Below are 18,730 nucleotides of genomic sequence, written 5' to 3'. Positions count from 1 at the left end.
TAGACTTTTATCTTTTAAAAATCAGCAAGTGAGCCAATGAAAGCAGTATAAAAACATAAATAACAGAGGTAATCAGATATTGAAAATAAAATACATGAAACAAAATCTCATCAAGTGATGAACTGACACAATCTTCTCATTTCTCTTTTTGTTTCACAACAGCTAGATTGTCAGATGACTCATCTGCTTTGATTTAAAATAAGATGTGTTTCTGTAGAGCCACTTACTTGTATCACTGCCTTTTGTCAGGGAGAATTAGGCAGGCTTTCAAAAAGCTGTAGACTTAGAACAGTTTACAGTTCCTCTTGCACTGTTGAGATATTTTGTTTCCTTCACATCGAGTGTTATTGTTTCAGTATTTGTGCAGCGATCCAGAGGCCATCGCAGAGAATGTGTTTCCATTGACTGCAGGAAACTTTCAGTCACTCTTCCCCAAGACTTTGGCTCATTCTGCCATCTTCAAACCCAGAATTTGGGCTCTTTTACCCCTCCTATGGATCCTCTTGGCTGTATCTACAGTATCTCTTACTTCAGGTCCAGAAGAAAATAAATGAATGCTGATGTTTAAGCACGTGATTAATCCAAGTTGATGCTCTCAATCAGACTCAAAGGAATCAGATCCTTGCAGAGGAAGGAGGATTTCCTGCCCTGAGCCAGCTTGACAGGGGAGGGCTCTGGGTGCACAAGGTATTTCTGCAACCTGAAGCAGATTCAGTTCTCTCTAATGCTAAGAAAAATAACAGTGCAAAGAAATGAATTTCCATAAATTCTTACATCATTTCAAAGGGAAATATCAGTCAAATTTTGGGTAATTTGAAGGGCTAATGACTATTAAAGAAATTAAGAATGGAAGCAAATAAACTGAGCACAATATTATGAAGATAAAAATATTGAATAGGAGGGAGGATGGGAATAAGCAGTGAATAACATAGAGTAAGGAGAAATAAAACACTAATGCAGAAATTTTTATACTACCCTGCAGCCCAGGTGGTTGTTTCATGTAACTGTAGAGTTTTTTACCAGTAATAATGAACAACTGTACTATAAAATGTAAGGCTGTGCACATAACTACCACGAAAGCTACAGGAAAGACCATTAGTAATTATTATGAACTTGAAAAAAACCCAAACCACCAAAAAACTGCCTATGGTTTTGCTGTATGCACATGGAAGTCATCTTGGCTCAGTGAGGTCATTAGAAAAATGAAATGGTTTTGTTTGATCATGATGTAAATGATATTCTACAGGGACTCTAGCAAGTGTTCCCTGAGTCAAAGCCAGTGTGTGAAGCCTATGTTCTTCTCATAGGGTGGGAAAACAAAAATTAAAAAATCACAGCACTTTATATACCACACCAACACCTTCCAGTTTGTCACTTTTTAATATTGCAGTGTGGCAACAGTTACTCACTACAAGATAACTGCAAATGTTTAATTTTTACAATAGAATTGTCCTGATTTATTGAGAAGACAATTATATTTAGCTGGTGCCATTAATAATTAAACACTTCCATTGGTTTTCCAAATCATTGACAAAACGAATATGGAGGCTTTTAATTTTCCAACCTCAAATGATTGCTTTGCTCTTCCCAAAGGAGTTCTTTGCAGCTTTTCTGGATATCTTAGGATCATATTCTTCAGCATTTTTCTTTTTCTTTTCATAATCTGCTCTGTAAGACTTCCTGTTAGTTTATAACCCATAGAAATTGAAAATGCTGCAAATAACCAAGCTAAACATCTGAGATCACAAAGAGATCAGTAACATTTGAAACAAGTTTGGGCAAATTATCAAGATTAAACCAGCATGGGGTCATGCAAAATTGCTTAGGAAATAATAATTTTTCAATGTTAAAACAGAAGGAGGTGCTGAGAAGCATTTCAATTGGTAGCTATTCTGCCTATAAAATTATTTGATAGTTGCAGTAAAGATGTAGATCAAGTAGAGATATATGGGTTATGTTTGCTAAATCTGTATAGACACCAAGCAGGCAGGGACTGCTATTTGCTGGGTTGGTGCAGAGAAAATGCACCATGGATCGTTTAGGTCCTTTTGGATTCTTTGATTGCCCTTTGAGGAAAAAAGGTCTGGATGCAATTTTAGGTCAAGCCCTCCTGTGAGCTTTGTATTGAATAATGGGTGTACAAATGAAGTCAAAGCCAGCAGTGAACAATGGTTACCAAAAATAAGGTAAAATACCTTTTCTTTCTCATGAAGTAAAGGTGCTCTGGTGGACCAGAAAGGTGTGTTCCTTCTCTTTAGAGGAATATTGAAAATCTGGATGATATTTATTGATTGCTGAGCTGGCAAAAGATATAGCTAGCAGTGTGCCAGAGACTACAAATGAGGTCAGAGACATTTATTTTAACTTTAACTTGTGGGGTCACTGGGTGCATCTTTAAAATAACAACTACTCTCCAGACCTTGTCTGTATGCACAGAATCTTGGCTTCTTAAAGTGCAGGGTTGATCTGTCTGAACCACATGGTAAATTGTAGTTAAAAAACTTTAAATATTTGCATTGTGAATCTAATTCTGATCTCATTTAATTTGTTGAAGGTATTTTATCACAGCAGAAATATCCTCAAGGATCAATACCAAATTGCATCTCTAAAGAAATATTCTCTTTCTTGGTGTCTCTAAATTCATTTTCAGGAGGATTTTTTTGTGGGGAACATGGAATACATACAAAGGCCCCCGAAAGCAAAACAAGCCCAAGTCTGAAATGGTTCTGGATAATATAGTCAGCAAAAACTGCATGAGATTTCTACACTATAATCAAAGCTATGCAGCCACGTTACTCAAACCCAAAAGCTGTTATTGCTTTGCTTTGTTTTTGTTCAGGAGAGCACAGCCATGTAGATCAAACTTCAGCTTCTTACTTTTATCTGCATCCTCATATTTCAGTGCAAATTAACTGTTTTCTTCATTTGAACAACTTAGGGATTCTGTAATCCTCTCTTTTTATAAATATTATTTTGTTTATTAAATAGCTAAGCTAATATAACAAAATAGCACAAAGAGAGGCAGCTGAAGAATTGCAAACAGAGAATGATTAGGAGATCAATAAACACTCCAGTAATTCTAAAATGACTTTGAAGTGACCTTCCAGATTAAAAAAAGCTGTGTAGGACACACACATCTTAAATGATAGTTACTGTGCCAAGAAAATTTGAGTAGGTTGGTAATGTTGATTTAGCTGTCTTAATTGTGTTGAGCACTGCAAGACACAGAATAAAAAGAGCAGTGATGAGAACAAAAGAACACACACAGTAAAGAAATCCTCTTGGAGAAAAAGAATGAAAGAAACAAAGTGAAATAATAGAATGAAGTAAGGGGGTAAGGACTGAACAGAATAAACTAACATTATGGCAATGCTCAGCCAAACCCTCCTCTATAACTCAGAATAGGTAAAACAGAATTCCATTCTGAAGCACAGCATTTCAGCTGCCTGTGTCACTGGTAATGGGGCTGAAAGCCAGAACTCTTTCATAACGATGTGAGAAATGATGCCTTCAGCCCCTCCAGTATAAAATTCCTCTATGAAGGGGTGTGCTTTTTTATTTATTTTGTTGTATTTTGAGGTCAGTTATGTACAGAAAAAATTTCTTGTGCTTTCATTGAATTTTCCTGTCACATATGTTTCCTCAAGACTGGCAGAAATATTGTGTGATTTTCTTTAAATGTTAATGTTTCAAGAGACTCAGTCTTACACATGCAGAAAAAGCTTTCACTACACTTACAGTGTTTAGTATATAATGTTCCAAAAGATCGTTTCATGGAATATACAAAACCGTGGGAGATGATAGTGGGTGATGCAACTTATACAGACTTCATGTTTCTTGTCAAATTTTTAAATGCTATTTGAATGTAGAGCTTTGTTCAGATATTGCTACTCAGACAGGTGCATTTTCCTTTACCCTGGACAAACTTTATATTATGAGAAAATTGCTATTCTTCTTTTTGACAAATAGTTGAGAAATAGAGACAAAAGGGTTTGTTGTTTTGTTTTTTAGGGGTTTTTATTTTGATAAGTCTAAGCTTCTGCAGCAAAACCACTTCAATTAGGGGATGTCAGCATGCATGTCAAATCAGCTCCCTCTTGAACTTCCAGGTAGGAATAGCCTTCAGGAGGCAGCTTAATTGCTACTGTTTCACAGTGTGTGGCTGGGAGTTGGCAGTGTTTGTTGACTAGGTAAGCTGTATTAAAAATTGCTTACAACAGAGATATTTGGGAAAGTCATGAACCATTTGGCAACAGAATGGAAACAGAGAACTGAATTATGGCTTCATTTCAAATTGTTTTCTAGTGATAGGTTTGAAGAAACCTTCTCAGCAGAAAAAAGCCCAAGGGATTAGGGAGATGATGTCAGCCTAGAAAAAAATGAAATTGCTAGAGGTTTGCTTGTTTTTTTCTTTTTGTCTTAGGAAAATAATACCAGACAACCACTATTGCATTTCCAGCTTCATACTCCAGTGAAACAGCACATTTCTTTTCATGTCAGATGACATTTTCTGTTAAGCCCATGACAGTTTAATTTCAGTTAACCACTGCTAACAGCAAGAACACACAAAGGAAGGAGACAGTGCCACAGTTATAGGCTGTGTATGTAAATGAAGTAACCCATTGTGTTGGGTCATTGGGGAGGTTGTTGATTATTAAAAACTAAAAAAAATAGTTCTTCCCCCATCCTCGTGACAACCTTTCTGCCTGACTGACACTTTTAAAACATTTTGTCTATAGATATGTAAAACCACCTGAGCCTGCAATAAATTGAAATGGTAGAAGAATGAAATATTAAGCCATAATTTTGTTGATTCAGTATTCCAAGTGTGTCTGTTAACTGATTCTGTTCTGAGGTTTAACTGTCTTTTTAATGTCCCTTTCATTTTGTTCATTTTCAGATGATAACATTAACAATGTCAGTGTTATGTAAACACTGTGTAGTTACCTTCACTTTTTTGTTTTTGCAGGTGGATAGGATGTTCTGTATGGTGCTAGGAAAAAGGAGATTCTGGAATGAAACAAACTCCTGAAAATCCTCTTGTGCTATAAGAATGGTCAATTTTTACAGCTTTTTAATTTCTCTCTGTAATTTTAAGCTTTATCCAATAACCCTCTTATAGAAATGTCAGTAACTGTTCTCTCTACTTACAGGTAGAGTTGAGTACAGTTTTTTCCTGAAATCCTTTCAGTGTCAGATCCTCTGTAACTTCTAAGAGTCTCATTGATTAAAAGTATCTGCCAAGACCTGCAATAATTTATCATTATTCCCAAATTTATCATTATTTCCAATTATCATGCCACCAAAAAACATACACATAATTTCCACAAGTATCCAGTGTGGAAATAAATAGGGATACTGTATGTTGGTTTGGTTTTGCTGCTGATCCAAATTGGATTTATGGAATCATAAATGCTCTCTAATTTGCCCTTACACAAAAAAATTTTAGTATACAGTTTCTCAATAGGTTAAGTAAGATAATGACTTTCTGCTGGGAAACATTACTATTTATAGATAAGGAAAGGAAAAGTTTCCATGTGCAAAATTAAGAAAAAGGAGGGTAGATGAAGGAAAGGAACAAAGAAGACCAATCAAAGGATATCTTAGAACCCTGCACCTTTGCCAGCACTTTACTTTCTCTCAGTTGGACAGAACCTGCCTGTATTTATTTCATGGGGCTGTGTTTAGAAAAAATAGGAAAAGCTACTGGAGGGGGTTGCTTTAAGGAAGAAATAAATATTTCTACAAAATTAAATACCGTTCATAAAAATATGGCAAAAATAATTTTTGCATCAGAGGAATGCCTTCTGTCATTCTTGTTCATGCTTGGCATCCTGTGCTGAAATTAGTCCTGTGGAATTAGTTATTAAAATCTGTGTAAAGGCTCTCACTAGCTTTGCATTGTGCCCTAAAAAGGGTCTCTTAAATGTATAGACTGCTCAACAAATGCTTGGCATCTTAGAAATAATAGACCAATCATTAGAAACATGCAATAATATTGTTATAACAATATGATTGTTGTAATGCAGATCATTTAGTGGGCACTCTATACTTATGGGAATTACATTTGTGTGGCATAATCAAAGTCAATGACAATCTTTCTCTTGATTTCAATAGGCTTTGGATCAGGCTATTTGCAAAGTGCCATTAGCTGTCACATGTGGTTTTGAGACTATATGTATCAATCTGATTAATTAGTAGCAATTTAAAATGTTTTCATGAATGGTTTCTTCAAATTCAGGCTTGCATAAAGAGCACTGTAATATCTCATTATTGTAGTTCCTCCTACACCCTTTTAAGTTCCTTTTAATTCTCACTTGATAGTAAATTTAACCTCCCTACCAACGCAATAGATTAAATAACAGGCATTGTAATGAAATTCCAGTTAATTCTTTCTGTATGCAAAGCTGAAAAGGGATTAATTACTGTCAAAGAAACTTTTGGATTCATCTTTCTCAGATGAATTTCTTAACAAAGTAAAGAGTTTTTAATCTTTTAAACTTTTCCAGTTTGGTTGTGCTGTGTAAATGAAAGTGCTCTTGTATTGTTTCCATTTTGCAGTGAGGCAGCACTCATAGGTGACCCTGAGGTTGGTGTGTTTCCCTGAAAACCCTTCCAGACACAGTCTGTACCCAGAGCAGGATTTGCTTTCCTCTGGCAGGGCATTTCATATGCTGGGGATTGACAGCTGTGGTGTTGCAATGGTAGGGCCGAGAAGAAAACAAAGTTAATGCTTTAAAGCTGACATTAGCACATACTGGTATCAGCATTCATCATGTCAGTATTATTTAAGAGGAGCTAGAGCTCTGCGGGTTTAAATAGTTGTACAGTATTTCAATTTAATCCGTTTTTTATTACAATGCCTCTTTGAAATGTGATCTGAAAATTATCCACCAAGCAAAGCAAAAATCTGATTAGAAATAATTTTTGCAGAGTTTTGCTCTTAACTTATTGCTTATTAATTGAAGCAATGAATTCTGGAGCTTCCATCATCAGGCAATTTCAGCCTGCTAAGAAGCATGAAATTTTATCTTCATCAATAAGTTTTCCTATAAAGACGTTATATAAAAATTGATTACAATGAGTACTGTGTCTTTACCATTAAGATACGTTTGTTTTCATCATAAAAAAATTAACTAGATTTTTATTAACTGTTTTCTTAAACTCCTGAGGGTGATCATATTTTCCCTTTGCTTATATTTTAGCAAAGTAAAATCATATGGAAAATTTGCTTTTTATCTTTCAACTGCTGAGTTAGGCTAATAATCTTTGATTGTAAAGTGTGCCCTTGCATTTTATTTTTGGGTTTTAGCATAGTACATTAGGAAGGGTTTTGCAGAAGTTTATTACAAAAACTTGACAAAAATAAACATTAAATTCTTTGAAAGTATAGGAAAATTCTATTATTTACTGTTACTTTTAGTGCTTTCTCCTGGGTGGATGTGGTTCCACTTTGTGGTTTCCCTTTTGATTGTCCTTCCCTCTTCCTTGGTTTTAGGAGTCACTTGAATTGTTTTTTTTTAATTCCATCCTGTCATCACCATCTCCCTCCATCCTCAATACTGATGTATACCAATGCTCTCAGAACCAGCAGCTGATGTAGAAACTACAGTAATTTAACTTAAATTTTCTGGCATCCTTGTCATGCCACCTCTGACAGCCTGATGGCTCCAGGCTTCCCAAATTTCTTTGTAGAGGAGGAATAAGAGAGGCACTGTGCCTCCTTAGCTGTCTTTGGGCAAGGAGTTTTTTCTCTGTAGTAGCCATGCACCCTTTCACAGCTGGGCTGTTTGAGGGGCAGGTTGGGCTATCAGGGATTGAGCTTTAAAAATGAATTTGCATCCATTTTCATCCATCCTGTAAAGGACTTCTTTACAGCTGTTCATTCCTGTCATCACCTGCCTTTGTAATTGCCTTCCATGATTCCCAGTTTTGATAATGAGGTTTATAAAATAGCTTGAATATTTTTGTTTATTTTCATCCTCTCACCTTCTTTTCACTTGTTCCTCCAGCTCACAGATCTGTGTGCTCGGCGAATACTCCAGGCTTTTTGCTGACTTTGAGCCGTTTTAAGTGTTGTACATGTGTTTTCTACTTTCTCAATGAATGCAGCCTACAGAATACCCTCACAAACCTTCACTCTGCTCCTCCTTTCATAGTATCACAGGCAATAAATAGCTGGGCCCAGCAGTCTATTTATGGAAAGCAAAAAAAGCCTCTCAGTGGGATGCCAGTGTCAGTTTTTCATGGAGTTTTCAGAATGTCATTTTCTTGGCATAAATGTTCCTGTAATTAAGTATTCTCCATGCAGCAAAATTGATTCTCCATTCTTCAGTTTATAAACTTCAGCATTTCTTTGAGAATCCCCAGCTCATCTGCAGAGCACTGTGCCTGTTTCCCTCGGCATGTTCCAGTTTCATGTTACTAATAGAAGCTTGTTTAAGAGGAAAAAAAAGGCTATTGAAATATAATCAGACTCTATGTGGGTTGTTATTGTATCAATTCTATTCTAATTATGTTGTTGGCATCCACATGACTCAAGCTGAATCTAAAAAAAAACTGATACAAATAATCCTTGCACTGCAAAAAGGAAATTGCTGAGAAAATATATGAATTACTATAAAAATATATTTTAACTTGCATTATTTTTAGTCAGACAAGATAGTAAAATGAAGATGAGTCCTTAGTGAAAATTGCATCTTTCACCAGGTATGTATACAAAGAATGAAGGATTATTTCCACAGACCTGTGCTTATGTAGTCTATCTCTTGGACCCATTCATATGGGCAGGAGAGTATGGGGGCATGAATATATTTTGTATATATTTGAGTATATTTTGCTTTGTCAGTATAATCGATGAATCAGATTTGGCCTACGGCATGCATGCCTTTTCTGCATTTTATCACTTCATTTCTGAACATCTTGGTCTCACTATCATTCTTGATATCATGGAATGTCCCACTTCTCTTGAGCATATCAATTCTGAGCTAAACCTGCTCTCAGAAGTTTCTTAAACCACTTCATAATAACTATTGAAAAAAAGTCACTTTGTAGAGAAAGAAGAAAAAAGATGATGGTTGCTGATTACTTGTAATGATTGGACTGGTTTTACATTATTGTAAGGGACATGCAAAAGAGAAGGGAGGGGAGGGAATATTTTGTGTCTGCACATTCCCAAGTATTTTGAACAGTACTATGTTTTCTGTGTTTTCACTGCCTTTTAGTGGTATAAGTAAAATGTAGATATTGGGCAGTTACTTGATATGTCAGATGGGAATTTGAAAGTAGAGCGTGATTTAAAGTGTTCATATGAATAACCAGGGCACTGGTCCTAGTGGGCTGTAAGAATTTGTCTCCTTTTCTTCCCTCTTCTCTCCTGATCCTGCAAATAGTATATTGGAAATATTTAAGTTATTTCACACCTGAAAAGGAAGCACAAAGAAAAATATATGTGTTTGCTTATTTATAATTTGCTTGTTCATTTAATTATGTTTTTATAGGTCAAAATTACCTAGATATTTTAGTCCTGAAAATCTCATTAATGCAAACTATGGGAAGAGAAGAACTTTTTAAGTGCTCCCCTATTCTCCAGCTGGGCCAGGTGAAAGGGCAGTACTCATCAGCTGGCTGCCAATTTAAAAATCTGTTTCAATAGGTGATCTTCCCATTGTTGCTGAACCTGCTTGGTTTTATTATTCTTCCCGCTGGGAGAAAAACACTTTCTCCTGCTTGAGATTTTTATGATGCATGGTAGCTAACATTGATTAGTATATTTCAAAGAAGGAAGGTTTGCGGTCCTCTATTGCTCTAAATGTTGCATGGTAGTCCATGCCAATGTTTTTCTTTTTTCTGGATCACCATCCAGGTATCCCTTGGACAGAGGAAAATTACAAGGAAAATACAAATTTCTTGTTTGCCATAAAATATTGTGAATGGGAATCCCCAAAAGAAAGTTTTTGTCATGGCCTTGGAGCTGTGCTGTTCATCTGCTGTAAGAATGAAAAAAGTGATGGTCTTACTCTCCTAACAGACATAAAAATAAAAGCAGTTTCAAGTTCCCTTTGTTGCTCCAGACTGAACTAGATGGGACCTTGTAGCAACTGTCACAAAAAGTCAGAATGCTGGAATTAAAGGAAAGAAAAGTGAGGGAGGAGAAAGTATTCTTGTGACCTAATGCAGAACAGCAAACAGAGAAGACAGCAGGGAAAATTCCACCCTGTGAGGGTAAGTTTGCACTAAGTACAAACCATCCACCATTGTTTGGTCCTGCCTGCTGCCAGTCAGGCAGTAAAACTGGCTGCCAGTGAGGAATGATTACAGCTTTAGTTCTGTGATTGCTCCTCTTTGCTGGAGAGTGTTCATTAGGAGGAACATTACTATTCCATTCTTTCTTTTAGCACTGTAGGATGCTACTTGATTTTTTTATAACTGTTGGGGAGGCAGAGGGAAATCTGAGAATTCATTGTAAAGAGGTCTGTGATAGTTGTTCTTTTTAATTACATACTTTTAAAATGCCTTGGAGTCAACAAGATCCTTTTTCTCCAATCTCCCTAACTTTTCTAACAAACTATTAAAACTAATTTTGCTTCTAGGCTTGTGAAGCACCGTGGGTGGGAAAGCCAATTACATCAATATTTTATTTTTAAAAATAGCATGTATTTTCCCCCTATCAAGACCTGTTACATTTCCAGCAGCATTCAATACAATAGAGTACTGTTAAATATACAATTGGCATACAATCAACTACCATTTATTTTACTGTTGAGTGATTTGTTATGGTAGATAGAAACCATTCAATACCATTGACAAACAACAGACAGTCCATAGCTCTGAATTACTGTTGGACTATTTTTGTAATGAATGGAGACTTAATTTCAGCTCAGTTTTCTTGTGGGTGCCAGACACAATTGTGCAGAGCAGAGCAGCAGCTTTATTTATTAAGGCTTGCAATGCACTTCTGTCTAATTACTGCTGACTTGTCAGACAATAGTCAATGACCTTCATCAGGAAAGGTGAAACAATTCCTCTCACCTGATTCCTCCTGGCCAAACAGCTTCCAAGAAAAACACAGGATTGTCTAATTGATTACTTTGGAATCTTACAAACCAGTAGTGTTTGAGAGGCCTTTGGGGTCCAGCTGTGTTTTAGATATAGACATTTCCCTTTCTACCACAATACTCTGGCAAAAAACTAAAGGCATTGTGAAGTTTTTACTCATGCCTGCATTAGGAGGCTCAAGGGTCCACTCTGAAGTGTTGATGTTGTGCAAAAAAATTTATTCACACTAATGGCTTTCTGAGATCAGACCAAGAACACTGTATAATTTAATTCCATCCATGCTCTGTAAAGCAAAAGGTATGAAGCACACTGCAGGTAGATTGCCCTGCCTTACCAAGGCACATCTGGCACACAAGTGTTGGGTGCCGTCTTATTTCTTGGCTGACAACCAGTGTTTACCTGAAGTAGATGAGGGAAAAAGAGCAGGCAATAGTACAGTTCTCATCTATGTGCTCTAAGTTGTGCACTAGACTCTTGTTTACTGATAAACCTGTACAGAACAGCATCAGTGATTCCTCTGCAGTTCTTGTTCATCCCTCCCAAGTAAAAAACTTTCTATAAAAATTCAATTTTGCTAAAGTATTCTCCATCCCAATTCATGCAGAAAGACTCCCACTTAAGTCTGGATATTCTTTCAGAATTGACTTTACCACTGAGTACCTCTTTGCAAAAGAACCTTACAAAGTTTACAGAGTCAGTTTATAACACCAAAATGGTCAGTCAACCTCAGCAGTTAGAACTTCTGACTTCATTCTTTTTGGGGAAACTGTAGATTGTCTTCTCTCATGGTAAGGGTAGAAAGATCCAGATATTGTTGACAAAGACTGGCTCTGAAGCAATGGAATTGTATATGGAATGGAATATGGTTACAGAAGTGGAATATGGTTATTACCTTATTAAAAGACCTAAAGGGTAGAATGTGACTGGGAATGAGATTGTTTTCCTTAAAAAGAAAGCATGTGCCAGTTGTTCAGAATGAAGACCTTTATATCCCTCCTCAGCTGAAAATAGTTTATTAATTTGCAGCTATTGGAGATATGTTCTACAGATAATGATAAAATGGGATCCACGCCCACCCAGTGATCATTGTCATGATTTTTTCAAGTTAGCAAATGCAACAGGCATCTTTATTAAACAGAGAGACAAATGTGCTCTGATGTAATGTAACAAGGAGAAGCAGGATAATATGGTCAAAGCTGTAGAATAAATATAAAACCTCAGAAATGCTGGGTGAACATAAATGTTACCACAGCAGAAGCTATTAAAAACAAACTTAATTTTTAATAGTTCTGCCTAAAGGATTACTTGATCAAATAAACACCTTATTGAGCCTGTAACCATAATAAGGTTAGAGTCCATTATAAATTAGAATAATTTTATTCTCTGGAAATATTAATGCTATTTCAGGATCCTGTTATTAAAAAAAAATCCTGTTTTGTAACAAAAAACTGAATTTAAATATGCTATTTGAATGTAATTTGTCAAGTCTTTTAACACCTGCTTCTTCAGGATATTGAATGAATTACATTGTTGAATTAATAATGCTGATAAGGATTGAACTAATTGGAATAACTGAGGTTCAATAATTTCTCACTGATAATATTTTCTTCCTGTAAAAAAAAAAGGGGATTTAGGCTGAATGCTCTGAAATATCACCACAAGGAATTTGCAGTCAAAGAATGCTTTACATCAAAAGGTGGTCAGCTTCAATAGCAAGATAGTTTAGGATACATAACCACCCTGAGGGGCATGCTGGCTTCACTAAAATGACCTAAGATAAACTCAAAAGGAAATATTTTGCCCTTTAAATGAAAAAGAATTTGTGTTATTCTTTAAACTGTAGAACAAATGGAACAATGAAGCTAACTGGAGTTTTAAATGTTGTCAAATGGTCTGTAACTCTTCATGCAGTTCTAAAAAGAAAAGTTAGCTACTTCCTGTGTCTGAGCCTGGAGCCCAGCAGCCTTCAGGAATAACATCTTCTCCAGCTGTAACAGTAGGAGAGAGCAGGCAGCACCAACTAAATAACACATTCTATCCATATTGTGATTTTCCACGAGTATGACATGCTGAGCAAGTACATTTCAATAAAATGTGGTGACTGAAATATATCTGAGAAAATTATAATAACACCAACAAAAATATTGTTAAATGGAGAAATAATAACTGCATTTGGTAAACAGTTTCTTAGATATCTCTTGATTGTAAACAAGCACAATACAAGGAATAATTTCCTGAGGCAAGCAGTGTGCAGAGCTGCACTGGTCCCTCTACAAAATAAAGGAGAGGCAACCTGGGACTCTCAAGTGCAATTTGCTGGCTCAGGTGACTGCTTATCCCCCAAAGCAGAAGACACCTGTGTATGCCTTGGGATACATTAAGAAAGCTAAAGGAATCTTTGTGGAACATATAGGTCCCTCTGCTTCCACCCACTCATGTCTAGAGCCAAAAATCACTCACCAGCACCCAGGGCTTAACCACTCTTGAGGCAGAGACTTAGAACTGGGGGAGAGGTGGGAGGGGTAACTTTATTTGCCAGGATGTCCCTGGGTCTATAGGCACATTTTAGAGTGTATATATCTATATCTACATATATATATATATCTATATATATATCTATATCTACATATATATATATATATCTACATATATATATATATATATCAGTTTATCCCTATTGGGTTTACCAGCTTTAGGCAGTAGAATATGGTTGTGTTTGAGTGTCCCAGGATGAGGAAAGAGATGAGAATCCTGATTCCATGTTTCAGAAGGTTGATTTATTACATTATGGTATATATTATATTAAAATGCTATACTAAAACTATATTAAAAACAATAGAAAGAATCCTTCAGAAAGCTAGAAAAGAAAAAGGAATGAATAACAAAATCTTGTGACTCTCAGAGAGTCTGAGCCAGCTGACTGTGATTGGCCATTAATTAGAAACAACCAGCATGGACCAATCACAGATGCACCTGTTGCATTCCACAGCAGCAGATAATTAATGTTTTTCTTTTCTTCTGAGCCTTCTCAGCTTCTCCGGAGAAAAAATCCTGGCAAAGGGATTTTTCAGAAAATATCATGACAGTAGGAGTTGATGTAAATAAGAGAGAGATCCTAGAAACTAATCACAGGAATTGAGATGTAAAAGCACACTTCCTAAATATTTTCAGGTAATTTTTTGTTTTATAAAAGCTTTGACAGGAAGAAGTACTGAAGAAATAAAAAATGCTAGGAGTGGGAAGTCTCTTACATGGCCCAAGTTATGTCTTCCAAGGAGCTGTGAGGGATTTTGAGCAGTTGCTGAGTCCAGGCCCAGCTTTGGGAAGGTACGGTTTGAGGTCCACTTTGAGGCCAAAGTATTTTCACCTTATGTGTCAACTTTTGTCCAATGAAAGTGAACCATTTTTCCTTCCTCTCCTATGGGCAAAATCAGGAGCTCTTTTCATCAAAGCTGTGGCAGATTGAGGGAATCAGGCTTGGAGAGCTTAGTGCATCAGGGCATCACTGATGTGGGGTCTCCAGACAGGCAACAGGTTTAGGAACCCATGCTTTTCTTTAAAAACCCCATGCCAAATAAAACACCCAAATGAGCTTTGTCTAGTTGTGGGGAAGAGCTGTGACTGTATACACTGTATTACTTTAATGAGACATTTACTAATTGAAGTGGGGAGAAGTGAAGGCTGAATAAAACCATTATTCATTCTCACTGGACCTAGACAGAGGAGGAAAAAATGCTGCTGGTTTGCATAAGGGAAAATTTGAAGGCCTCAGTTCAGGGGAATGGCTGAAAACCCTACTGGTGAGATCATCTTGAGCTAAACAACCAAATCTGGTATCACATGCTTTTTCAGACATGAAAAAAACTAGGGCTTTTTAAAAGAAAAGCAAAATGAAAAAACCTGCTTTAGTAATTTGCTTTCTTCTCAAGGTCAAATTCAGTCTGTTGTTTGTCTTTTCATTTAATAATATCTTGAAATAAGTAACTGGGAAACAAAAATAGAACATACATCAATGAAAAACACTGTGTACAGCAAATCCATTTTGGCAGGATGGGAATTTGTAACCAGCTCCATTTAGCACCTACCTACTGTTTCTCATTCATTCCTGCTGTCTCTGTCCAGAGTCTAACAGAATTTTGTTCATACTGCTGCTTTGTCTAAAACACTTTCCATGCCTCATTCACTTGCCTCATTCAGTTGCCATCACTTTTCCACTGTAGCAGGTTTTTTTTTCTCTCCTTGATCTCTGCCTCCAAATTTCTTTCTCCCTATGTCATTACTTTAGCTGTATGAATACTTTACCAACTAGTGAGCTTAAGGTTTAATAAGATTTCACTTAAAGTATAAGGATTAGTCAAAAGTCTGTGGAAATGAGAGCCTAAAACTAAATATTTAATAGTGGCATTACCATGCAATACGTACGAATAAATATATGTATTGTAAATATATGTACATATAAATGGAAATGAGCTAGAAAAACACCCCAAACTTCTGAGGTTGGAAATCTTATGTGTAAAACTGCAGTATTGCTTGTTCTTTGTGCATCATTCCAGAGCAGAGGTTAAAATTTTGTTTGAGAGGTTATGAAATTTTAAAAAATATTTTAATTTCCTGAATGAGACATAAAAATGTTATAATTATCCTCAAAATAATCTTAAAATAATTGCTGCAGTTTGATAAATTAATTAATCTCTGCTCCTCCCCATCCCCTTAATAAAATTCAAGGCTAAAATGAAAGCCTCTTTAGAAAAAGACACTAAAATGTTTTTATACAAAATAGGAGATAAATAGGTTTTTTTTTCAAAGCACTGTGGTCTTCAATTCCTTTTTCAAGCTTCAACTCAATTGCAATGTATGATCAATGTTTCCATGCAGTTGTCAATTCTTCTAAATTTCTCTCTGCCATTGTCAGTTGATCTGCTTATTTTAAGGACAGGAAGGGGAGGTGCTAAAGTGCAGTACCACCTCCTTGGAAGTACTACTGGATTAAAAAACTAATAATAAGGTCATCCTGCAGTATTAGATGAAAAGTCTTCCTCCTCATTTGATTTGGCTTTCCCAATAAGAAATGAGCCCTCCAAACAATCAGGACACCTCCAGTATGTCACATATCCCCTGGAGAGGTACAATCTAGTGTATCCTGAGCTTCACATTTATTTGGAACCCTTAGCATTCCCAACAGCTTGACAAACTGTTTTTTAAAGGTTGACCAAAAATTTGTGATATTAGGTATTAGGTTATATATTTTTTATCTATATAATTTTTGTTTACTTGGTTTGTTTCTATAGGGTTTTTTGGGGTTTGGTTTGTGTTCTATCTTCCTTCAATCTGACCAAACTCTTCCCCATGTATTTTGTGTCAGTAAGATCAAAGGTTTCAGATGAGGAGAGATCAGAAATGAAGGGAATCTTTTAGGTAAATCATCTCTTTAAGCTGCCTGAGCCCACTGCTGTTCCCCTCTGTCTCTCCTGCAGGATGCCCAGCTCATTCTGCCCTCTGGAGTGCCAGCAGACACAGCACAGTGCCTCACCAGAGGCAGCAAATTCCCTGGAAAACTGCATTTGGGAACCTGTGCAGCCAGGAGCAGCTGGAATAAGAGTCTGGACAAGGAAACTTGGCCCTCTCTGAATCTGGGGGACACTTTGCTGGCAAGAAAAGCCAAATTTGGCTGCTTTGTGTCTCAAACATGTGAGATGGCTACAACAGGAAAAGGTAAATTTGTCCAACAAGTTTAATGTGAGCTGAGTATAAACTATTAAATGCACTAGCTGGGATTATAATGCATTCAGTATTGCCAGATAAATATGATGTTTTAAAGGTAAATTTCCTTCCTGAGAATGAAAGTGCAGGTCTAGTAACTAAATGGGACACCTTTAGCAATATATAATTTAGTGTTCCATCATACACCTTCATTATTTCCCCTATAATTAGGATTTTAATCCTTATATTTGTTCTTTTTAAAAGCCTATTATCACTGCCAGGCATTCCTACTGATTTATTGATTTGTTATGTATATCATGAATGACTCCTCAGGAGTATAATAATGAAGGAGAATGTTATTTAATTCTATACAAATATTTAGGGATGGAGCCAATATTGTTGTGTGGCTTTATTATGAGAAGCCTTATTTCTTCTAGTATCAATGTCACCTTACAAAGCTCCTCATCTGCTAAGAAGAAAAAAAAAGATTATTAGAACTGACATAGGACCTGGCTTTTCAAAGCTATTCTATTTCTTGTAAGTATTTTTTATTGAATTTCTGGTACAACCTCCACTGAAAACCTGTTTGCCCTGGTAATCTGGTGGCAGTTTAAAGAAACAGGTTGCTTCATTCAGTACTGAATTGTCAAAACAAAACTGCTATTAGATATTTAAACAAGATACCTGATATTAATTTTATTCTTCTAAACTGGCAACAGGAGACATTTGCAGATATCTTCCTGGGGCCTTCCATTAGGCACGAGTTTTAACAGATGAACTTACATTTTCATCAAATGGAAATTTCTTCTTCCTGTCTATGCATAAGCTTTGTTTTCATAGTCAGTTCTAGGGTTTTCCTGGTATGGGAAGAGATAAGAGTATATAAAAAGAAAAAAGAAAAAGGAAAACCTAGAGAGAAAAAATAAATACATTTCCAGTGGGCTAACAACCAGTGCTAAATTTTCTTAATCACTATATAATTTGGCATTTATCTTTTACAAGAGATGCTGCTGTTTTTTGTAAGCATAAATTGCTTTCTCCGGGGTTTTCTTTTAGAGGTAAGGAAAGGGAATAGCATGAAAGCAGCACGTATGTTTTATAAATTATGTGGGTTTTTCCTAAAGAGAGCTGTAATAACCTGCAGTTGCATGTGGCAGCAATGCATTCTCCATATGTTTAGTGTATATGTCTATGTTATGTATGTACACTTTTTTTTTTACATTTAGTTTTGGGTTATATTCACATCAAATGTCCAGAACTTATGCTGAGGAGATTCTCTAAGGAAAATGCAGGACGCCACAGGAGCTGATGCAGTGGGTGGTACTCTTCCTTTGGAGACAGAACCAAACTGATGCCTCAGAATGTGGCTGTGGAAGGAAACATCTGAATGAGAAAGAACATTCCGGTCTGTCAGTAGGGAAATTAGCCATGTTATAATAAGCTGAAAACATGTCAGTAAGTGCAGTAGATTAATTTAATCTACTACACTTAACCCACACTTTAAAAGAGGTTTTTAAATCTCCGTGACTGGGGGGGATTGCTTTGTTTTTATCAAATGAGGCATCAAAAAAGAATTTAAAAGTTTGCAATGCTGTAAAAATGTCAGTGAAATATTCTGTATTTGGACTGGACTCTGGGCTTGTAGTTTTAATTTAAAGAAGCTGGGAGCAGATGCCCAGATGCAGATCTTGGAGTGTTTGTGATAGGGGGCAGAGGACTCTTTCTCAGAGCAGGGGCTTCCCAGAGAGCTTTCCATCAGTCTGATTCTGGAGAGTGTCTTTATCATGCAAATACTTGCTCACAAGTCTTCCTCATTTTCTTACAGAAACTCAAAACGTGCTCACCAGCAGCTACTAAAAATAATTTTTGTGTAGCAGTCACCAAGGTGGCTTTTCTTGTCTGCATAGCCCCAGCCGTGGTGACTTGTGTATTTATGATGTGCATGAACTGGCCATGAAAATGATGGCCTTGC

The 18,730-nt window shown here is 36.4% G+C and overlaps 2 long non-coding RNA genes across 2 annotated transcripts; both read left to right on the top strand.

Annotated features, from left to right (window-relative positions):
- The first annotated feature begins 544 nt into the window (after nt 1-544).
- LOC135278244 (uncharacterized) lies at nt 545-5,124 on the top strand. The gene is made up of 3 exons (XR_010345786.1): nt 545-687; nt 4,012-4,109; nt 4,970-5,124. It is a non-coding gene; the product is annotated as an uncharacterized LOC135278244 (long non-coding RNA).
- Nucleotides 5,125-9,947: 4,823 nt separating this feature from the next.
- LOC135278385 (uncharacterized) lies at nt 9,948-17,313 on the top strand. Its single transcript, XR_010345899.1, has 3 exons — nt 9,948-10,224; nt 16,533-16,770; nt 17,196-17,313. It is a non-coding gene; the product is annotated as an uncharacterized LOC135278385 (long non-coding RNA).
- The last annotated feature ends 1,417 nt before the right edge of the window (nt 17,314-18,730 follow it).

This window comes from Passer domesticus, chromosome 11, assembly GCF_036417665.1.
Source record: "Passer domesticus isolate bPasDom1 chromosome 11, bPasDom1.hap1, whole genome shotgun sequence".
Classification (NCBI taxonomy): domain Eukaryota; kingdom Metazoa; phylum Chordata; class Aves; order Passeriformes; family Passeridae; genus Passer; species Passer domesticus.
The sequence above is the reverse complement of the archived record's forward strand: the minus strand, read 5'-3'. Positions and strand labels throughout refer to the sequence as shown.